Source organism: Poecilia reticulata, chromosome 11, assembly GCF_904066995.2.
Source record: "Poecilia reticulata chromosome 11, P_reticulata-male-v2, whole genome shotgun sequence".
NCBI lineage: Eukaryota > Metazoa > Chordata > Actinopteri > Cyprinodontiformes > Poeciliidae > Poecilia > Poecilia reticulata.
Window position 1 is genome coordinate 14690605 of NC_088840.1, and position 20155 is coordinate 14710759.

The 20155-nt window shown below is 39.9% G+C and overlaps 1 protein-coding gene across 3 annotated transcripts in view; it reads right to left on the reverse strand.

Annotated features, from left to right (window-relative positions):
• Positions 1–20155, reverse strand: part of pag1 (phosphoprotein membrane anchor with glycosphingolipid microdomains 1) — a 59317-nt gene that overhangs the window by 22451 nt on the left and 16711 nt on the right. For all 3 annotated transcript variants that reach the window (XM_081612779.1, XM_008422045.3, XM_081612777.1), the window contains exon 2: positions 18281–18417. The gene's annotated coding sequence lies outside the window, so the exon portion shown is untranslated. The remainder of the gene's footprint in view (positions 1–18280; positions 18418–20155) is intronic.

Consider the following 20155-nt stretch of genomic DNA (forward strand, 5'->3'; position numbering starts at 1 on the left):
TATATTAGAGGTATGCCGATCGATCGGCCACCGATCATAATCGGCTGATTTCCGTGAAAAAGTGTATGATCAGTGATTGCCGATTATTGTCTCTTGTTGCCGATCACACAAACCGATCACCTGCTTCTCATTTCTCAGCCTGCCTCTGCAGCTGGTCTCCTCTTTCCTTCACACTGCGCAAACGCGCAGCAACAAATCCTAAGCGACGTGGAATTATAACGCACTGAGTGAACGGGGAAGTTTGTGTGTTGTGGCGGAAAATTGAAGCACGTCAAAATGCATCAACACAACAAATCTAATATGGCATAAAAACAATGACATACTTGACGGAGTTTGGCTACATCGAGGGTCACTGCATCATATAGCAGCTAAAGCAGCGCACAGCTGCAAACACTCACCCGGATTAGCATGACGTTCAGAAAGCTAAACAAATAACCCGCAAAATTATTTAAGTCTTCGAGCTGCGATGTAAGACGTTGGTTCTGCTCTCGCTGTTGAACCGCTGCTATGCGCTACAGGTAATAATATTTCACAGACGGAGCGCCGCTTCTGCTCCACCTGGTAGTGACTCTCACACTGAACCTCTGCTTAAAGCTGCAGCATCTAACTTAAAAAAATACATTTTACATGCATATTAAAACTTTCGCTGTCTTAACATGAGACAGATAAAAAATAATAAATCTCCTCCCTGCTCTGCATAATTACTCCGCTCAGTCAGAAACAGCCACTCAGAACTAGCAGTAATCAGCTAGCCGCCATGCTATCAGGAAGTTTTCATTCAGTAACTCTGGATTGTTTATTGTAATGGAACCTGTATTTGCCTTTGAATGTTAAGTTTTATACTTGAATTTCTTTGGCAATGTTGAGAGGTTTTATTTTGGCTCTTTGCATTATTTAGCCTCTTCAGAGCCTTCATATGTTATCAGTCTGTTAAAGATAATATTACCGATAGCAGGACAATTTGCAGAATACTTGTTTTGTTTAGTTTTCTTCTTGGAAAAAGTTATTAAAAACAAGTTTTTGTCTAAACTAAGGTGAATTCATGGTTCCTTTTTCCACATAATGTAACCGGTATTGCTTATGATTTAAAAAAAAATAATTATGTGATCGGTATCGGTATTCGGCCCTCGTGGGTGATCGGAATCGGTATCGGCAGGAAAAAACCTGATCGGCACATCTCATATATATATATATATATATATATATATATATATATATATCTCAGTAGAAAATAAGTTCAAACAAACATTATATAAATGTATATAAAATATATAAAAGTTGATATGGTTTAAACAGTAGCACATGTAGCACATAACTGAATATCTGTACATTAATCAGTGGAACAGTGACTGTGATGAATCAATAAATTATCAAATCTAATTTTTTCATGTCATTTTTGCTTGGGTTTGTATGAACAGCAAAAAAAAAGAACAGAATGGCTGCACAACAGCACTGACCAGGACCAGAGGGCGACTTGGATGGTGGGTGAGAATGATGGAGGAGGGGAGAAGGTGAATTGGGGTGCGGCCAAGAAAGGAGGAGGAATGATGATGATGACGAAAATATAGAGGGGAATGAACAAGCTGCACAAAAACACCACGATCCACACAGATGTACAGGTGAAGAAAAGGCAAACAAAAACAAAGCAGAAATGAAAACGGGGAGAAAAATTAAAACCACCCTGGAAAGCAGAACAAGCACTCAGGCTGATATACAGTAGCCATAGTGACACATACACCCATCCCTGGGGAGGTTTGATGATTTACTACTCCCTACATTCTGCAGTGTAAAAGCGACCCTGCCCTGACCGAGACACTGTAATCATCTGAATAAACACACAGGCACAAAAGGCATCCAGAACTGCTGAATTGGTTCCACAGATTCATTATAATTAAAGAAAAAGAAAACAAAAAACAAAAAATCTTGAGCGCCAAACCTAACAGTCTGGCGTTCATCCAGAAGCACCATCATGCATGTAATTCAGTTCACTCTAATTTGCTAATCATGCCCCCATGTGTCTTAGGTGTGTGTGTTAGGCAGAGGAAGCGTAATAACAGGTGCTTCTCATCAAGGGACATATCAGTGTTGCTGTGGTAACGCTGGCCAGCCTAAGGGTTATTGGTTTAGTATGAGAAATTGATCCATCCTCTCTAAATGGGAATATTGAAACTGCATAATTTAGAGGCTCCCCCTCATATTTGCAGCTCTCATATTACAAATAAATCTGTTGTATTGATACAAAGTAATAAAGCCCTTTGCTTGTACAAGATGCAGAAGCAGTGTCTAACAGCAACATTTATATCGATTGGTGTTTGCCGGTAGGATTCGAATGCAGTCTGATGATGTTTTGCATATCTTCTTTTAAAACAACCCTGTAAAGTTAATGTGTGCACAGATTAGCTAGAAAAAGGCAAAACGCATACAGTTCAAAGACAGGGAGGCTGTCATGATTTTAAAAAACTATTTGGCCGAGATGGTAGGACACACCGAGAAAAACCAAGCAAAAGCAAAGCCGACTAGTTGCTTTAGAGAGCCTGTGCTGATATGTCTTCCCCTTGTTCCTGTTTAAAAAAAAAAAAAAAATCAAAAATAATTTCAGAACATCCTCTAAGCTGGTTTGCAAATGAATAATGTCCTGACCCTAACCCTTGAAATCCAAACCAGCTGCAAGATCACGGATCAAGCGCATGTCCATTTTCCTCCATCGCCAATGACAAAGCTCTTGTCGTCCTCATCGTGCTCTGACCTGTCCTGACCTCACAGCACTGCTACAGTCCACAGAGGCTCTGTGCATATGTGCAGTGATTGTGTAAACACTTGTGAGCGTCTGTCCAATCTGCCTCCATTTAAAGTCTGACAACCTCATGGGAAAGCCTCATTTCCTGCCTTCCTCTGTTCATTTTTTTAAGAGGACATGACTGACCCTGAAGTCCAGCACCAATTTGTGTTCCGAAACATAACTTAACACAAGCTGCTGTATTTATAGTGAATAAAACTATAACGTTAATTGATGCGCTTCTGAATCAACTCATGGATTGCTCACAATTTGCTTTAACTATGGAGAGTCATAGCTCTTCTTTAGCCAAATGCTTTTATTAGCTACATAAATCAAATCATACTTAAATATAATTCTCTTTATTTTTCTCCACTAGAAATACTTCTCTCACTTGTACTTTCTACAATTATTTTTGCCAATACCTGGTCAAAACCTTTAAACCTCTATCCTTCAGCTCTGAGAAGTTAAGCTCAGTGAAGAATATCTGAGAGCACCAAGATTATAGGAATAATCACTCTTTCAATCTAAAGTTCAGTTCCGCTTTTATCTTCCCATCTTTAACCACTGCAATAAATACATCTATTGCAGTTACTCTGACATATCTTAACTTCACTCTTTTTTTCACACGCTCTCCCGGCTTGAAAAGAGGAAGAGCCTCGTCAGTGTAAAGAACTTCGCCCATTTGTTAGTGTCAGCAAACCTCCATAGCAACAGCAGCTACTGTAAACGCCCTCCGAACATGTCAGGGGGAAATTCAACCGAGGCAATCGCCTGCAAAAATATTCACACCACTTTTTTAGGCTAAAAGCAAAAGATAACATGTTTGACCCATAACTAAAACTGCACACCACTCACAATGAGTCCTGAGAGTGGCAGCATAAACATCTCATTAAAACTGATGAGATCATGTATGGTGCTATATACAGGACTATCCTGAAATAAAACTTATTAGACTTTGCAAATGATTTGAGATTTGGGTGAAGGTTCACTTGCCAACCGTACAATGACCCCAAACTTGTCGCCAGAGATACTTTGATTTAGCCCAAAGTATTAACATCTGTTTAAGTGACTTAGTTCAAGTCCAAAACATACCCTCAAAGACCTACGGCAAACGTTAGCAAAACTGAAACTTGGTGAGAGAAGCCAGATTTTGTGCATCTCTGACACAACAACGCATTATTTCATTGTCACAAATTGATTAGCTGTGTGATGGCAGAGCCACTCGGCTATTAATAAAATGCTAAAACAAAAGCAATTTGTGCATCGCCACTGTATCCAGCAATTAAACCGAGCAACCAGGCATAACATCCAAATATGTAAATAGAGGCATGGAGCGTGAAAATAAAAAAACAATACAGCTATTATTAGGATTTGATGAACTGTCATTTATACTGTAAGTATGACCTCTAATAACGAGAGGAAGAGAGTACTGAACTTTGAGGATTTCAGACGACCTCTAAATTGTCTAACAGCGAACATGAGAGCAGTCTGGTTTTCAAGTGATCCGCAACGTGCAACTGCTGACCTGCCTCTGCTGAAAGCAAAGGAAAATATGAACTGCTCCAGCGTAAGCAGATGCACATCCATGCGCGCGACCCTGACGAGGATATAGCCGATTTATTTAGCACTGAAACAACTGCATGCATAACATTTCTCCATCATTGTCACCTTGAGATGCAGATTAGCATTAGAGTGAATGAGTAGCAGATACGACCACCTCATTATTCACTGGCGACGGCCTTTATGAGGCGAATAGCTGCAAAGATAAGGGGATTATCAGGGTGAATGGAATGGGATGAAGGATGTTTTGTGTTGTGTGTGTGTGTGTGTGTGTGTGTGTCTGTGTGTGTGCGGCTGCAACTGAGAAATCCATGGAGGTAATTCATTGTAAAAGCTGCTAATGAGATGCAACAGATGCATACAGACGAATGGGCTCGTTCTCGCTCCAGCTAACACACATGCCTCACTGAGCTGCCATGTGCACAATAAACACTTACACTGAGGTTGTCAAAAATGTAAGAGCAAAAATAAGTCCTTAAAGTGTCTCTGCCACACCCAGAGCTGCTGCGGAAATGGCCAAGCGGTGGTTCATTTATCTCCCTCCCATGACACCAACCTTTTGGACAAAGGGCACAAGGCAGCTAGAGGATTAATAGAGGCGTGTGAGAATAGGAGCGACTGAAATGGAAATAGGGTCCATCTTTACAAGGCTCTAATCACAGCAGGGGTGTCTTAATAGATGACCCAGGTGGGCTGAGTAATAAGAGGCTCTTTCAAACAGAGTGCAAAATGGATTTACATGTACACTGAATTTCTATCATGCTCCTTCCCTTGTCATCCTCTCACCTTTTCCACACTCCATCTTTATAGTTTTTCAGACAGAAAACACTGCATCGTCCGGTAAAGATATGGTAAAATATGGAAGCCCACAGGGCCTCAAAGGGCACAGCTACAATCAGCAGCTGCAGCAGTCGGGGGTCAGTCGGACAGTTGGGGGGCTGGCTGGGAGGAATTTTGAAGCCGAGAGAGGATGGCGACCTCCATAATGGCAAAGAGGGGTGGGGGGCGGCTGCTGCAAGACATTCAGATGCAACTTGGAGATTTCCAATCTGCCTCCCACATTCACATGAAAATGCAGACGCAGTTCTTAAAGATTAAGATGAAAATCTGTCTTCGCCTTTTTCACAATTCCATTTGATTTCTTATTTTACGAACCAAAGTGTGTTCCAAAATGTATGGCAGCGAGGAGAAAAAGTTATTCAAAGCAAAGTGGAAACTCAGGTCTGAGAAAAAGGAATTAAAACCAATTTGAAAAAAAAAGAGGAAAAATTATTATTCAAATATAAAAGTAGCTTAAATAAAGTAACTGGATTTGGAATAAGAGAGTGGCTTCTTATTTAGAAGGCTATATGGGTCACAATTTTATTTTCACAAAAAAAAAAAAGGGGGGGACAAATTCTCTATGCCTTGCTGACATATCAAGTAAATAATTACTTTGTTTCCTTTTTTCTTTTAGCATTTTTTTTAGGTTTGTAGACAAGCTCACATGTAGCCATTTGTGGGGGAAAAATGAGAGGACCCTGCAGAGAGAGGAGCTGGGAGGCTCGTTCCGGTGTTTATGGCCTCTATCCGGGATCAGTGTCAGAGTTGCTGGAGGAACCGCAGCAGAGACTCCTAACTCAAAAACAGAAACACTAAATCACAATCAGACGCACAAGACTGCTACACAGCTTTCTGGATCAAGATTATGTTATTTAGCCATTTTACAAAAACGCACTTGTTGTAGAAGCCAGAGGAACACTGTCTTGTTTTGTTGTATGCCATTTAGTAAACAAGAAAAAAAAAACAAGTTGAATTGCTTGACTGATTGTTCAGTAAAACAGAGCAGAAGCCAGAAGCACTTATTCAGACTGAAAGCTGATTCAACCTACCACATACAACAGTTACCATATTGTACAATTCATTTTTCATTACTTTGATCCTAGCAGCAGAATTTTCTTATTGAATAGACTTTGCAAAGATTTAAAAAAATGCTGTAAAAAAGAAACGCTGGTGGTTTTATTTGGTCAGGTTTAATGAGTCTGTTGTTTTGGCATGTGTCCTGTGAATCAACTGGTGTTGTATTAAACATATATGTCACCTAGAAGGTGTCAAAGGAGGAACCTTTAATAACAGTAGATGTAGCTCTGTAACATCAGTATACACCCATGATGTAAGGAACTTTAAAACTTGACAAATTAACAGATGTTCAGTGTGAAACACTGTCAGGTGGACAGCTCAATTATATCCCCCACAACAATGTGGACTGAAAAACCCAAACTGCAAGAGCCGCAGAATGACCAGAACCTGTGCGCTTTCAATGCTAACTGCTGTTTTTACAGCAACAGGCTGATAAACGTTAAGGTTTTTCCCACTAAGTTACAACATAGTTATGAATCAAGTGACTAGAATAACAGAGGGAGATTTATTAAAGTCCTCTCATGCTGTGACTGCAGCACAATGCTCAATGCTCAGAAAGTAAAGGGAAAACTTGTTCCCTTTACTTTCTACTCCGGTATTGTTTAGGTTTTGTCAGCCGTATGCATTTTATTTTTCTAGCTCTGTTGCCGTTGGAGTTTTACAATAAAGAAGAACCTTCAGCTGGACCATTGTCATGAGGTTCCTCTTCCACATGCTAGTCTGAAAATCACACACACAAAAAAAAACAACTGAACAAAGATCAGATGTTTTAGGCGCTATTGTTAAAGGTACAGCAGGAAGTGGTTGTCTGCAGTAGATCAAATGCAGCCTTTAAAGTTGGGAGTGGTACTAAACCCTAAATGGATTCCTGATACTTGTACTACACCATTTACTCATCTACTTTTATTGTAGGGCTGTTGTCAGACAGTTATTTCTGCAATCTTCTGCACCAAAACTGTTGGCCTTCTCTTCGCCATCACCGCTCTTCAACATGAGCAAGAGAGCCAAAACCACGTACAATAAATTTACAACATTTCAGAATTTCTAGTTACAGAAAGGCAGCGGCTGCAACAGTCCTTTTCAAATCAGTTAATGGGGGTTGGCTCAGCATGTCCCCCGGGGAGAACCGACACCAAATGAAGCAGCTGAATGTGCACCAGAGCAGTAAACAGAATGCCTGCTGGTGGCAGACAATCTGCTGTCAGTCACACACATATTCACACACAATTATTTAGGCCTGCGTACACACTCGAGAGTTTCGCTCAAAACGGCACTGGAAAATGGACTCACGTACACAGAGTCACCGGAATAGAGATGGACCAATTAGCAAGTGACAGACAGAACGACGGAGGGAGAGAGATGGGGAGAGAGATGAGAATACATTAAATCACTCAGTGTGCAGCAATTCATCAGAGGCACCTTCACACTCTGACACTTTCAAGGAAGCTGAGGAGGCCAGCGGCAAATCCATTCAGTTACAGTGGGAGGATAATATGAGACAGTGTGGAGAAAACGGAGTGGCACGCTTGCACTTGAACATTGAAGCACAATTCAACTTTAGCAATAACTTGATTGGGCATTTACTAAATAACGAGTGTAACCTTTTTCGCTTCTGCGATGAATCGGAGAGCAGTCCGAGGTTTACCTCGCCTCTCGCTCCATAACTGCTGGAGATGTGCACCACGGATATGCAGATGCAGCCAATAACATTTTTGTTCACAGCCTCCTTAAAGTGTAGTGCCTGACAGTGGACACTACTTCAGAATATAACAGGAGTCTCGCCTGCAACAAACACCTGCAACACAGCACAAACATGTAAATGCACAATCGAACTGCTACGACTAAAGGTGGAGATGATAACAGTGCTGTGTGAACTCAGGAAACATTGGAATGCAGAGTTACAGCCTGCTTCCACCAAAGTTAACGAAAGACTCAAAGCATGAGTTCAGGAACTGCTACGTTCATTTTTAATAATAAGGAGCACAAAGCGGCTTTTGAAGTTATTCTTATGTTGATGGGTTTGGCGTCAATAAAGACTTCATTTTTGACTACTCTCGGTTAACAAAAAAGTTTTAGTTTATATTTACTAGATTAGAATATTGTACCGACTGCGGAACAGTTAAACATTTACATGACTGTGCTTGTAAAAATAGATTTACATTAAAAGGGTAAGCTCATTTGGAGAGTTGTATCTCTCTTACTAGATTGATTTTAAAATTGTTTATTGTAACTATGCCAGTTAAGAGAATCTTTATTCCATTTTGCAAAAAAATGTCTTTGGTGATCTACATTCAGCAAAAGGCAAAAAAACAGAAGAAATATGTAAGGGGACAAATACCATATTTTAGGAGAAACATTTCCTAGTGAATGAGCTCTGCTGCTAGACAGGTCATACAATGTTTGACTGCTGTAAGATGGAGCAGGAAGAAACTTCCCAAAGTGTGCCTAAAGTCAAACACCATTATATCACAGCACGTGTGAATCACTTAATGGCCCCGACAACAGGACCATTATGGGAACCCAATACATGTAACACAAATTGCAAAATTGCACCAACTTAACAGAGGATTGAAGCAGTTAGCACTGCTTATGGCTGCTGAGGTTTTCCTCAGCAACAAACCATAATCACTACGACTCATGTTCGACCACCAGAGAGCTTCCCCAGGATCTCTGATTGACTGCTGTTGTGTGTTTTCAAGGCAATGACCCCAGGTGCAGATTGTTGGCATCTCTCAGAAGAATTCGTCTGACGAAGAAAAGCTGATTTTTTATTTATTTTTGTCTTTAGAGATGTACAGTAACAGTTTGTTTGCCCATTCTCAGATATAGCACAATAGATGCCCTCTAAAGTGATACTTTGAAGACAAATTATGTTTGTAGTCAGCTGCAGATTAAAAAAAGCAGATAGAAAGGGCAACCAGTTTACTTTCAGCTGAGAAGGCAAGGCTCATGAGAGCCTTGAGGAGGAATTAACAGTATGCACAGGGTCAGAGAGAAGATTGATGGTTTTCTCTTAAGCTGCTACGGTACAAAAATAAAACATGAAATCCCCTCACTTCTAACAACAATCTTGTTGTATAAGACTTCCTAGATGTCAACGGGATGTGATAGAAGGAGAGATCAGAAAACCAAATCCATTAGACTCATTTAAGCCTAAATATTGCACAAACGGCATACTCTGACATTAAAGTAGAGTTATTTTACTTTTAAGACAATTTAAGATGTTTATGTTTATGTGAACGCTCCAAGGAAAGACTTAAAATATCAAACATCAACGCATAAAACAGACTATGAACCGTTTTGGCCACAGGAGCTAAAGGAATGAGACAACAGAGAGTAAGTTTCCCACTGGAGCCAGTGGAATGTAAACAGGCCACCCGCATGCATAGTTTCAAGCTGATTCTTTCGAGGCCGTGAGACGAGAGCCACATCTGGAAAAAGTTGCCCCAAGGAGCAACGTAGTTTGTTGGGATTGTCCTCCAAGTTTCCTCCTTCTAACCACACGCTGTGATCCAAACAGCCCCTTGAGATGCTGCAGGAATGTTGCTGCCTGCTGGGAAAAATGTCAACCTTCAACCTTTTCAATTTGTAGTAAACATCCTGTGTCTAAAATCCTGCAGATTTATGGATAAAATTATCATTTTGTCGCAGCTGGGAATATTTAGGCTGCGGATGCTAGAGCCCTCACACAAAGGCGGTGTCATTTACAGGTATCCGTCACAGGAGTTTAATGAAAGAGTTTCAGTTCTGCTTTACAAATCAGAAACTGAAAAACAAAACAAAAAATATGCAAACCATAGGATATTTGATTCAAGGTTTGTTTGACGAGTCCACATTTTGTAGTTCATCGGCCTATGATGAGCCTAATGTCAAAAAATAGACTAAAAATGCTTATTTTGTATTTCAATCAACGGAATAAAGGTTAAACTCAAAATGTTTTAAAGAACCACTGTTCAGTATGGAACAGAGATGGACAATTTTCCCAAAAAGCCACATAAGCAACCCTATGCAAACCATTTAAATGGGTTGGAGTCTTGAGACTTGGTGTTATTGGTCAATCATTAAAGACTCTTTCAGCCAGCACTTGAGGTTACAGCTAAGAGGAAGCTCCAAAGCTGATGCTAACTTTCAAGTCTTTTTGCAGCACCTAGCTGGTTGACATATTCTCTCAGTCCAGCGTTTCCTGCAGTGCATTATAAGCCTGACGGGCCACCAGGCTTCACTTGTGCCCCCACCAGGCTTAGCATTGGTTATTTATTTAAGTCCTTTAAGAATGTTTGACATTTTTAAGACTTTATAGTGGTTTTTCAGGTATTAATCTTCCAATCTTTCAATACAATTATCAAGTGATATTTTCCCATTTCCTGTTAACTTTAAACAGGCTCAGCGCCCCAACCACTGATCCTAGCAAGTTTTCTGGGGGAAACCTTACAAATAATTCTTTTTTTTTCTTTCATACGTTGAGTTTTCAAAATAGTCAATTACCAGTAAAAAAAAAAAAGATCATTATTATTTAAGACAACTGAATGTTAACTAGCAACAACAGGTGCTATGTCCAGAGGAAACTCCTTTTCTTCACTTGTAGGCTGGCAGCATCTGGACAGAGCTTTATAAGACAGACTTATCTTTGATATAAAATATGAGAGCATCATTGATAATCTAGTCATCACACTTACAGCTCAACAAACTATTATCTCTTACATTATGCATCGTCTCCACAGATGTGTGGCATCGTTGCCTCTCATATTGAGTCAGAGTTCTGCTTGGGTTCAAACACACCCAGGTTCAATTCTTGTCGCCAACGTTGACTCCAGCTGACACCAGAACCCAACTGCTGCCGCCGGCACTTTCACGCTTTACCCTATTGTGGTGCTATTAAGCTTATGGCTCACATGACCACCTGCTCTGAAAAATGGCTTTCTGGGTCGTTGCCGGATTATTTCACCACAGTGTGCAGTCTTGGGGGGGCACAAATAGGTCAACACAGCTTCATATCACAGGGTCCTTACAGTGCAACATGCAACAGCGAAAGCACATGCCATTGAGATGAACAAAGAGCCATGCAGCAATTAATTAGCAGGGACACGTCTAGACAAGTGAAAGCAAATAGTGGCTAATTTCCTATGTTGTGACTTCTATTGGCCTTGTTTTGTGGATTCGCAGGTCCAATCCCCCCCACCCTCTTCTGTGACCCCTTGTTGGTACCACAGTTATTGTTCTGTTGACAGGGCCACTAATAAAGCAGCTGGTAACAGCTCTTGTTATTGTGGTAAAACTGGCCACAGCTGCTTTAACAAAAAAAAAAACATCCGGGTATGCGTTTGAAGCCGTTTTCTCTTTGTTAAAAGCTGCAGGATAAGTGAGCATGATCACTTCAACTTCCAGGTCCTTTTATAGTGTATTCTGTCAGTAGAGCTGGCCAAGAAGATGCCAACACACTAAACAAAAAGAAAGAGGATACAGGAACACGTGCAATAATGTATAATAACCACAAGGCATTAGCCATTTCTCTTTGTAATATGAAACACAAAATATAGTCAAGTCTCTTAAGTCATAAGGCTTTAAGAGTACCTGCCTTATTGATTTCCTTACACCACTAATTAAAAGAAGACAAGTGAGATGGTTAGAGTGATTAAAAACACACTTTGCATGGCTGTAATGACCTTCATATTGTGGCCATAATGGCCCATTAAATAGTCAAGAGTGTATCGAATGTCGAGCTTAGAGGCTTTTCATGTGAAGCTCTTTAAAGGTAAGACCAGGACAGAGGTTTAGATTCATTACCAAACTAAAAACATACAGCATAGTCTTCAAAGGTTTTTACAGGAAGTGACAGAGTTCAAGTGGAAGGGAAGTAGGTAAAAAAAGGAGCTGACTGAAGCACCATGAGAGGCCCAGTTTAACCCCTGGAGACAGCTGCCGAGTCTCAACCCCTTTGGGAGACTTTAAAAACTGTTATACAGTCTGATATGTTTGTTTTTTAAATACTAGATATGGGTAGCAGCATTTGTGAACAAATACCAAATAAATTCCAATAGAAACAATTTCACCATCGCTCTTTTTTGTTTGTTTGCTTTTGCTTGCCCATTTACTACCACAAGGTGGCAACAAAGCACCAAGTTGTTTAGAATAAAGCAAAAAAAAAAAAACAGTTTGTACTAATAAGCAAAGACAAGATTGGCTGCTGTGGAGGAGTTTTCACTTGTGGTTTGCTCAAGCCTCTTTAAGAATACGCTTCAGTCACATCGCCTCTTAAAGCCTCCTCTGGAAGAGCCGGTCTGTTTTATGTTACATGTTTCGCACAGATGTGAGGTTTGCAGAACTACAGACTGTGTTCAAATCAGATAAGCTGGGTCAGAATTGAGCTCATCTCTATTCTGAAGGATTATTATAGATTTCCAGGTTGTCTTTAAGGTCTGAATTGTCAATTCAGGTTAAATTTTGAACACATAAAAAGGGGGGAAATGTCCAAATATATTATTGATAGAGCGTGAATGCACACCACCTGAAATATAATAACCAAATATTACGTGTAATCAGTCCTTAGCAATTGCAACATCGAGCGCAATTATATTGCAACGGCAATTGCGATTCCATAATATAGAGCATTCATGTATATCTATAGAATGGTATGTTTTGAGCTATGTTGGTTAACAGTGCATGAGTGAAACATGCATTGTAAAATATGTACATGGCTGTCACATGTATCCCTGTGGTTTGAGGGTTGAACTGAACAATTGGCAGAAAATTCAAGAAACATTTTCTGTTGAAATGCACATGTCAGTCCTAAGAATGCCCTGGCAAACTTATGATTCACCTCACAGTTTTTTCACATAAATAATTGATCAACATGTCAAGAAGTTGGTCCAAATGATGATTCATTAATGAGGTCCACAGCCTGATCCTGAAGTACTTTTTCCTGAGCAGAGATTTGATTGATTTTAGAGCTAGGAGAAACGGAAAAGTTGCTGTGACATGAGATAAACCAAAGTGTAGGTTCGTGACGGACTCAATTCAGAACCAAAACAGAAATGGGAGTCAGTAAGTCTGTGGACTGAGAAGAGAAACTGCTGACGGTGTAACCAAAAAATGTCTTAAATGGTCATGTCTTCACATGTCATGTTAGATTTTAAACAGTAAGACAGTGGAAAAATTTATTTGATGATGTGCTCTTTTTTATTTCCTACTTCCTACTGAAAGAGTTGCTGTTACATACTCCACCCACAGTCCTTTCTAATAATTGATAACTTTGTTTATTTTCAAATAACTGGCTCCCAGAAGGCAGGTTGCTTTTCCTGCTTTTAATGTAAATATTCACAGACAAGAAAACAAAAGTAAAAAAAATTTAAGCAATTACTCCAATACTATTTGACCAAGTTTAAAAGCAATTATTCTTTTTATTTTAAAAAATCTTGCTTGTGCTTTCTGCTTAGTTAAAGAGGAAGTTCATGCAAGACCACAAGAGACTTTTGGTTTTCTGACGCTTAGTCAGCAAGAAAATATGAGTGCGTAGCATGACAAGCGCCCAGGTATTGAGAAAAGCCTACTCCTATCCCTGCCGATGACAAACCTCGCCGGGTCTTGTTATCACTTCGCAGACCGTCTTGCGCCCAAAGCAGCGTGTCCCAATAACAGGCTATAAAAGTGACAATGCGTATCGACAGCCTAAGAGGTTGCTGGGACGCATTCAAAGATAGAAGACAACCTCGAAGTGTGCAGAAAGAACGTATTAGGGATGACGCAGCAACAAACAGAACACACACACACACGAGGGCACGCGTTTTCCCAGACGCATTACACATCGATTATCCCTGACGAGTCACCAAGTGTCTGAGGAGTGTTTGTTTATGTGCATGTGTGGGTGTGGCAAGCTAATATTCCTGCAGTCGTGTGCAAGTTTCACCAACACTGAAAAAAAAAGAGAGGTGTAGACGTACTAGCTAGAAGACACTTTTTATAACCTTGCAATAACCGAGATTGAATCTGTAATAAGAGAAATGAAATGTGCAATAAACTTTTTTTTTTTTTTGCCATATTATGTCACCATTCATAATACAAAAAGTCAGTATATTGCTTCAAATTGATAGTGGGCAAAGTAAGCATGAGAAGTTAAAACCCTTAAAAGTTGAGAAAAATTGAGAGAAGTTCTTTTGGAGGAGCGCATGTTAGCAAAAACAAGATATTTCAAGGTTTTAAACAAATATCACAACTTCCAAACTGCTCAAATTTTCCTTCGTCCTTGTCCTATGATTTCTTTGCAATCTTTTGTAAAAAAAAAAAACAAAAAAACATAAATAATCAAGGCAGAGTGACAAGTTTTTCTGAGCAGTTGTACGAAGCTTAGACTAATGGTGTGTTGCCCTGGCCACACTTGTTGTTGCAGACTGCCAATCAGCTGGTTGAAGGACAGGTGTTATGCTTTCCTCTCGCTTACAGGAAAAACAAAATGGTGTTCTGAAACATTTCCGGTGGAAGGAAAGACAGACATGTAGCTGAAACGGAATGTAACAAAACGTATGTTTAGACCATCACTAGTCACTTTTGCATCAGACATGCGTTCACCGAATCACATTACCGTATTTATCTAAGCAATGTCCATGTTGCGGGACTCAATCCTATACTGTTAAAAACTTAAACAGTATGTGACTTAACTTAAAATGTGACTTAACTTAAAATCAATATGTGACAAACGGAAACCAGTCTGGAAAGCCAGACTAAACAAGTATCTGTCTGCTAATATTTCTGATTTCAAACCTTGATTTGATATGTCAGGTAAAAATCAACATCCTTCCGTCCATTTGTTTTATATAAATTAATTTATTTTAAAAGTCTCTAGCTTGTATGAATAAGATGAATTTTTATAATTTGGAAAATGAAAGAATCTGTGGAAGGAAAAACACAAAGCAAATTCCATTTTCTTATGCAGAGGAGAAACTCTCCTGAGAAAAAAAATCACTTTTGCAGCATCAGTGCACACAGTTACTATAGCAACATGAACATGTTGGTTTTTAAAAATCCACAGCAACTGCAGATCAAACAATTCCTCTTTGCAATGGTAAAATTTAACTAGTGAAAAAATGAATTAACACTACATTTAGCTATTGTGCTTCTAAAAAACACAAGTATGTTGTTCAAACAAACAATTTAACCAGCATTCATCTTTAACCATAGCCCTTTTTTTATAACTGTTAACATTTGTCAGCAACTATTGTGACTGAACTCATTCAACCATCTGTGAATGCCACAATAGCAAGTCAGTAAAGGCAGCAGCAGACAAATGAGTAGTTTCACTGACAAATGACATGCCCACTCACAAACTACAGGGTAGGTTATGTGTTGTTTGTCCTCCTGCTCATTTGTTGTAATTCTCCCACAATCCTTTATGTGGTAAAATGACACAGCTGCCAGACATATCCACTCTGCTGGCGCCTCTGACCTCCACTCCTTTCCTCTCTCGCTCACTCACAAACAAGTTCTCCCTCCAATGAACAAACTTCACAACCACAACATGTCTTCAAACATCCAAGCTGAGAAGAAATCTAGTCTCTGGACAGCTGACATCTCTTTGTTTTTTATTTTGATAGCAAGTATGGGACACACCCTGTTTACCAAGTTTGATTCATAACTTTGAAATCATTGGTGACTCAGGGGCTTCTAGAGAAAACATCTGGTTGACATATTTTTTCCAAATTGCAACCTTGGAGTGAGACACACCACAGAAATCTGTACAAGTGGACAGGGATGCAACTACACATTATTCAGGTGGATGCGAAAACATAAATCATCCCCCCCCCCAAAAGGAAGGTATGTCAGGGTGAAGGAGCGTAGAAAACATACGCTCGCTCTACACCCCCCCAAACCCAACGATACGTGGAGGGTAAAACTCGCTACATTTACCTCGTTATGTGCGCGAGGTGAAGGAGCGTAAGGCGCGCTGAAGTGTACGGGAAAACATCATCGGCGCGTCGCCCCCTCCAGACGGGGTTTTGACACCCCCTCTGGTGCTGCGCCCCTATGCGTTGCATGCGCTGCATACCCACTTTTTGCGCCACTGCAAGTGGAATAGAATCGAAACCTTTAACAACAGGTTAACAACATGAGCCGAGTTGGCTTTTTGATATTGCTGAACATCCCAAAGCAACCAGGCCAGACGAGGCTTCTCTCGGTTCACTTATTAAGATAAGAATCCTGCCTCACGTTGGCAGAGAGCTTCTCATACAAAAGCAGCAGGCTGCGTATTTCCAATGGGGTGCAGGGCTGTCTGGCATCTGGCCATACTGGGATCTGCTTCCTTGCAAATCCTTGTTGATTTAATTTGTGCACGCTCGACCGGCAATGTCAACTTCGCGAAACGCGGCCCTGAAAGCTGGGCTAAATTAGATGAGCGTGCTTAATGCTCGCTTTTCTGCCTCCGCTGGATGCCAGATGACAGCACATGAACAAGTGCTAAAAAAGCCCAGAGAGAGCCAGCAACGCCAACATCACAGCAAATAGGATTAGAAATTTCTGGAACGGTGTCCGTATTGTTGGGAAAACACTGCGGGAAGGGAAATACAGAAAAGCTCAGCTGCACAAATTACCCGGCAGATGCCGTGTTGCTAATGTTCATATCTGTGCAGAAGAATCTAATTCTTGTCGTTCCAACCAGCAAGACACAAAGAACTCTGGTAGGTGTGTCGTCTGACTGAGGCTGAGGGCGGTCATTATGGTATTACGTCTTTAAGCAGGGTCTATCTAAGAAGCAATCCAGGGTCATTAGCGGTGTAGCTTTCAGGGTTCAGCATGCTTAATGACTAGACCTGTCCATCCTGTCTGAGTGATTAGTTATTGACTAGGTTGAGCCCGACTGAATGTGCACAAGGCGTAAGCTTTCTCAATATTTAGTGAATGAAAAGTGGATTTGGTTACAGAGACAAAAACAAAGACTTTTTACAACGTCTAGATCCACCTGCTGTGCATACATGGTAACGTTAGGGGCAACTCTGTGTTATTAACTAGCTGTTACCTGGTCCTTCACATATCCTGAACTGGACCACAATGGCCGACCGTTATCTGAAGATGTTTTCTCAGTGCCACCGAGGGAGTTTCTTGTTAGTACTGGCTATATTCTACATGAGCTAAAAAATCTCCTGTAATCTCTGTATCTCTATTCTGAGGAGTCGTGGTTGAAAAACCTGAATGCTTTTCTACAAAATTAAACATCCAGGTCTGGCTAGAGTCTCCCAAAACCTTGCTGGGGAATATGGTTTGGTTTTTACTGAAAACAGACTTTAAGCCACAACTCTAAAAGACAAGACAGAGACAGGAGTTGGATTAAAGCGAACTGTTCAGGGTCGGTGTGAATGCATTCATAGCATTACCTTAAAAATAATCCGAGTGTTAGGATGTGAAAGAAGAATGTGACAAATGTTGCAAAGTCTTTCGTGCATTCCTGCTGCTACTGAATGCATGAAAATTAAATCAGAGCAACAACACAGAAGCAGAGTACACAGACGGGTATTAAAGGGAAAACTATCAGAACAGATCTGTAACAAGCTGACAATGACAGCCTGTATGGTCAAGGTTAACCATTATATGCTTTCAGTACATGTTAGTGCAGGTAAAATATCCAGATTAGAGGAATAATGAACAGTGAAAAGGCATAACTATTCTCATGACAAACATTTCAACTTAGATTTGAGCAAAAGGGCATCAGTGTTTGTTCCTCAACAGCAAATTTCTTCCACACAAAAACCTGTAACATCTCCAAAACATCCGATTCTAGTATCTTAAACAACTCAGGAGGTAATAGTACATGGATGATATTTGCTCCTTAAGTTTGTAACTCGTGAAACTCTCATCATTTCAGCAATAAATCCCTTCTTATTTGCATGTAAGAGCACTTATAGACGAGTCAGTCAGCAATCAGTTTGAAAAGACTTTGCCCAACTCATTGTACCTTCTTTATTCTGATAAGGATGCAATTTTCTTGAGTGTATAAATCTACCACACAGTTTTGAGGTCGTATCAAGTCAAAGACAGACAAGTTTGCAGGTTTACATTTACCTTTTTGCGTTGCTAGAAGTCGGGTTTAGAAGGACAGGAAACCCACTGGGAATCAAACTCTGATGGAGAGTCCAGCTTTTAATTGAATATCATCAAACGATTGTGGATGATATGTCAGGTTGGTCCACGCTGATGGTCTGGGAAAATATAAGAAACGAGATTTATATTATAAGAGAAAAGCTAAGCAAATGAGAAAAAAAACAGATCTATAATTTCTCACACTTATTTACCGACAGCGTCTAAAGCTTGGAGGGATTTTTTTTTTAGTACATTTCTTTCTAAACACTGCATGAAAAAATCTTTTTGTGATGAGGGAAAAAAACAAGCTGTAATGAAAGCATTAGTTTGCAAGATTCACCACAGAGTGTTGGGAATTTCAAAAAGGACTGTTATGTCTGGCAGAGCAGCATGAAGTAGGTCTTTTCCCATCTTGGATTTCCTGCATCCTGTCACTTCCCAGTCTGTCTGAGAGTTGTCGTTGGCTCACATCCTCAGCTCTATTTTTCCCAGTTTGAAATTCCTCTAAATCCACAAACTCTCTCACATAAGTTCCCACTTTAGTCATAAAAAAAACCCCTCTATCCAAACTAGAATTGTTAACCAATTCCAGCTGCTGTGCCTTTCTGTCCTCAGGCATCCGACTGTTTGCTTTATACTCATTATGTAGGAGACATTTATAATGATATGGGTCATCTCTGGAAGCAAACAGTTCAGAAATACTTTCACCATCCTCTTTGTACTTTGATTTCCTTCCTCTCAATTCAGACTTTTCTTCTCCAGTCCTTTTGCCCTCACTTAAGATGTTTGGTTTTCATAAGGAGTCTAGGGCTTAGTCTCTGTTTTGAAAGCTTATTTTTGTTTTTGTTGCTGCTCAGAGTGGCACCCTGCTGCAGTGGGTCTGCTCCTTTTTCAGACTTACGTCTTCCGCTTAGAAATGCTCCACTCCCTTCTCTGCTTCACTTCCTTTACCAGAAGCTGGAAGGTAAAAATCCCTTTTATCTTCCCTTTCTTATTGGTCTTCCTCCAGTCAAAACTTATTTTTTCCCCACTTCTAAAGAAAGTCCTCTAGCTGCTGCACTACAGGCTTATCAATACTTTTGTTGGATTTACTTTGAATCAGGACTGTCTCTTGGCTAAAGGAGTACCTTACACAACCAAAAAAAGAAAAGGAAATGAAAAGAATTTAAGTATTTTTATAAAGTAGCACTATAATCAGGGAGAGTCTGCATAACATTATGGCAATATATCTTCATTTGTGGAGGCTTGTAACTCTCAATAGTTATAAATATTTTCATGTTGGAGGCAATGAAATAAATATAAAAACAATTTGAAAAGTAGCTACAAAGCCACATAAGAATGCAGCTATTGACAATAAAGAATAATGGAGAAATGGCCCAGAGATAAATTTGACAGTAAACCCTCCAGCTGAAATATGAGTTCATATAGCCAAGATTTAAAATAGTCTTATGTGAAAGGAAAACAAGATGATAATGGCTGGAACCTCTGGAGATTATTGTGTAAAGAAGGTTCTTCATGAGAAAGTTCTACTACAACAGAATGTCTTCAGTCAGAGGCTTCTTCAGATTCACTGTAATACAGACTGCTACAGGAGAACTTTTCTGTCCACAGCCGTCAGAATCTATAACAAATCTTTGGAGAAACTTGGATAATGTGAATTATAACATCATTTAATTCCCCACTGGGATTAATAAACGTCTGTTTGAACTAAAAACAAACATTTATATCCAGTCAGGAGAAACATCTAAAAGAGGTATTTTGGAGACCTAACAAACAGGCACCATATCCAGCTTGTTATGAACTGTTTAGAGATTATGATGCATTCATAAAAATATGGGTTTGCTTACTGTGGTACTG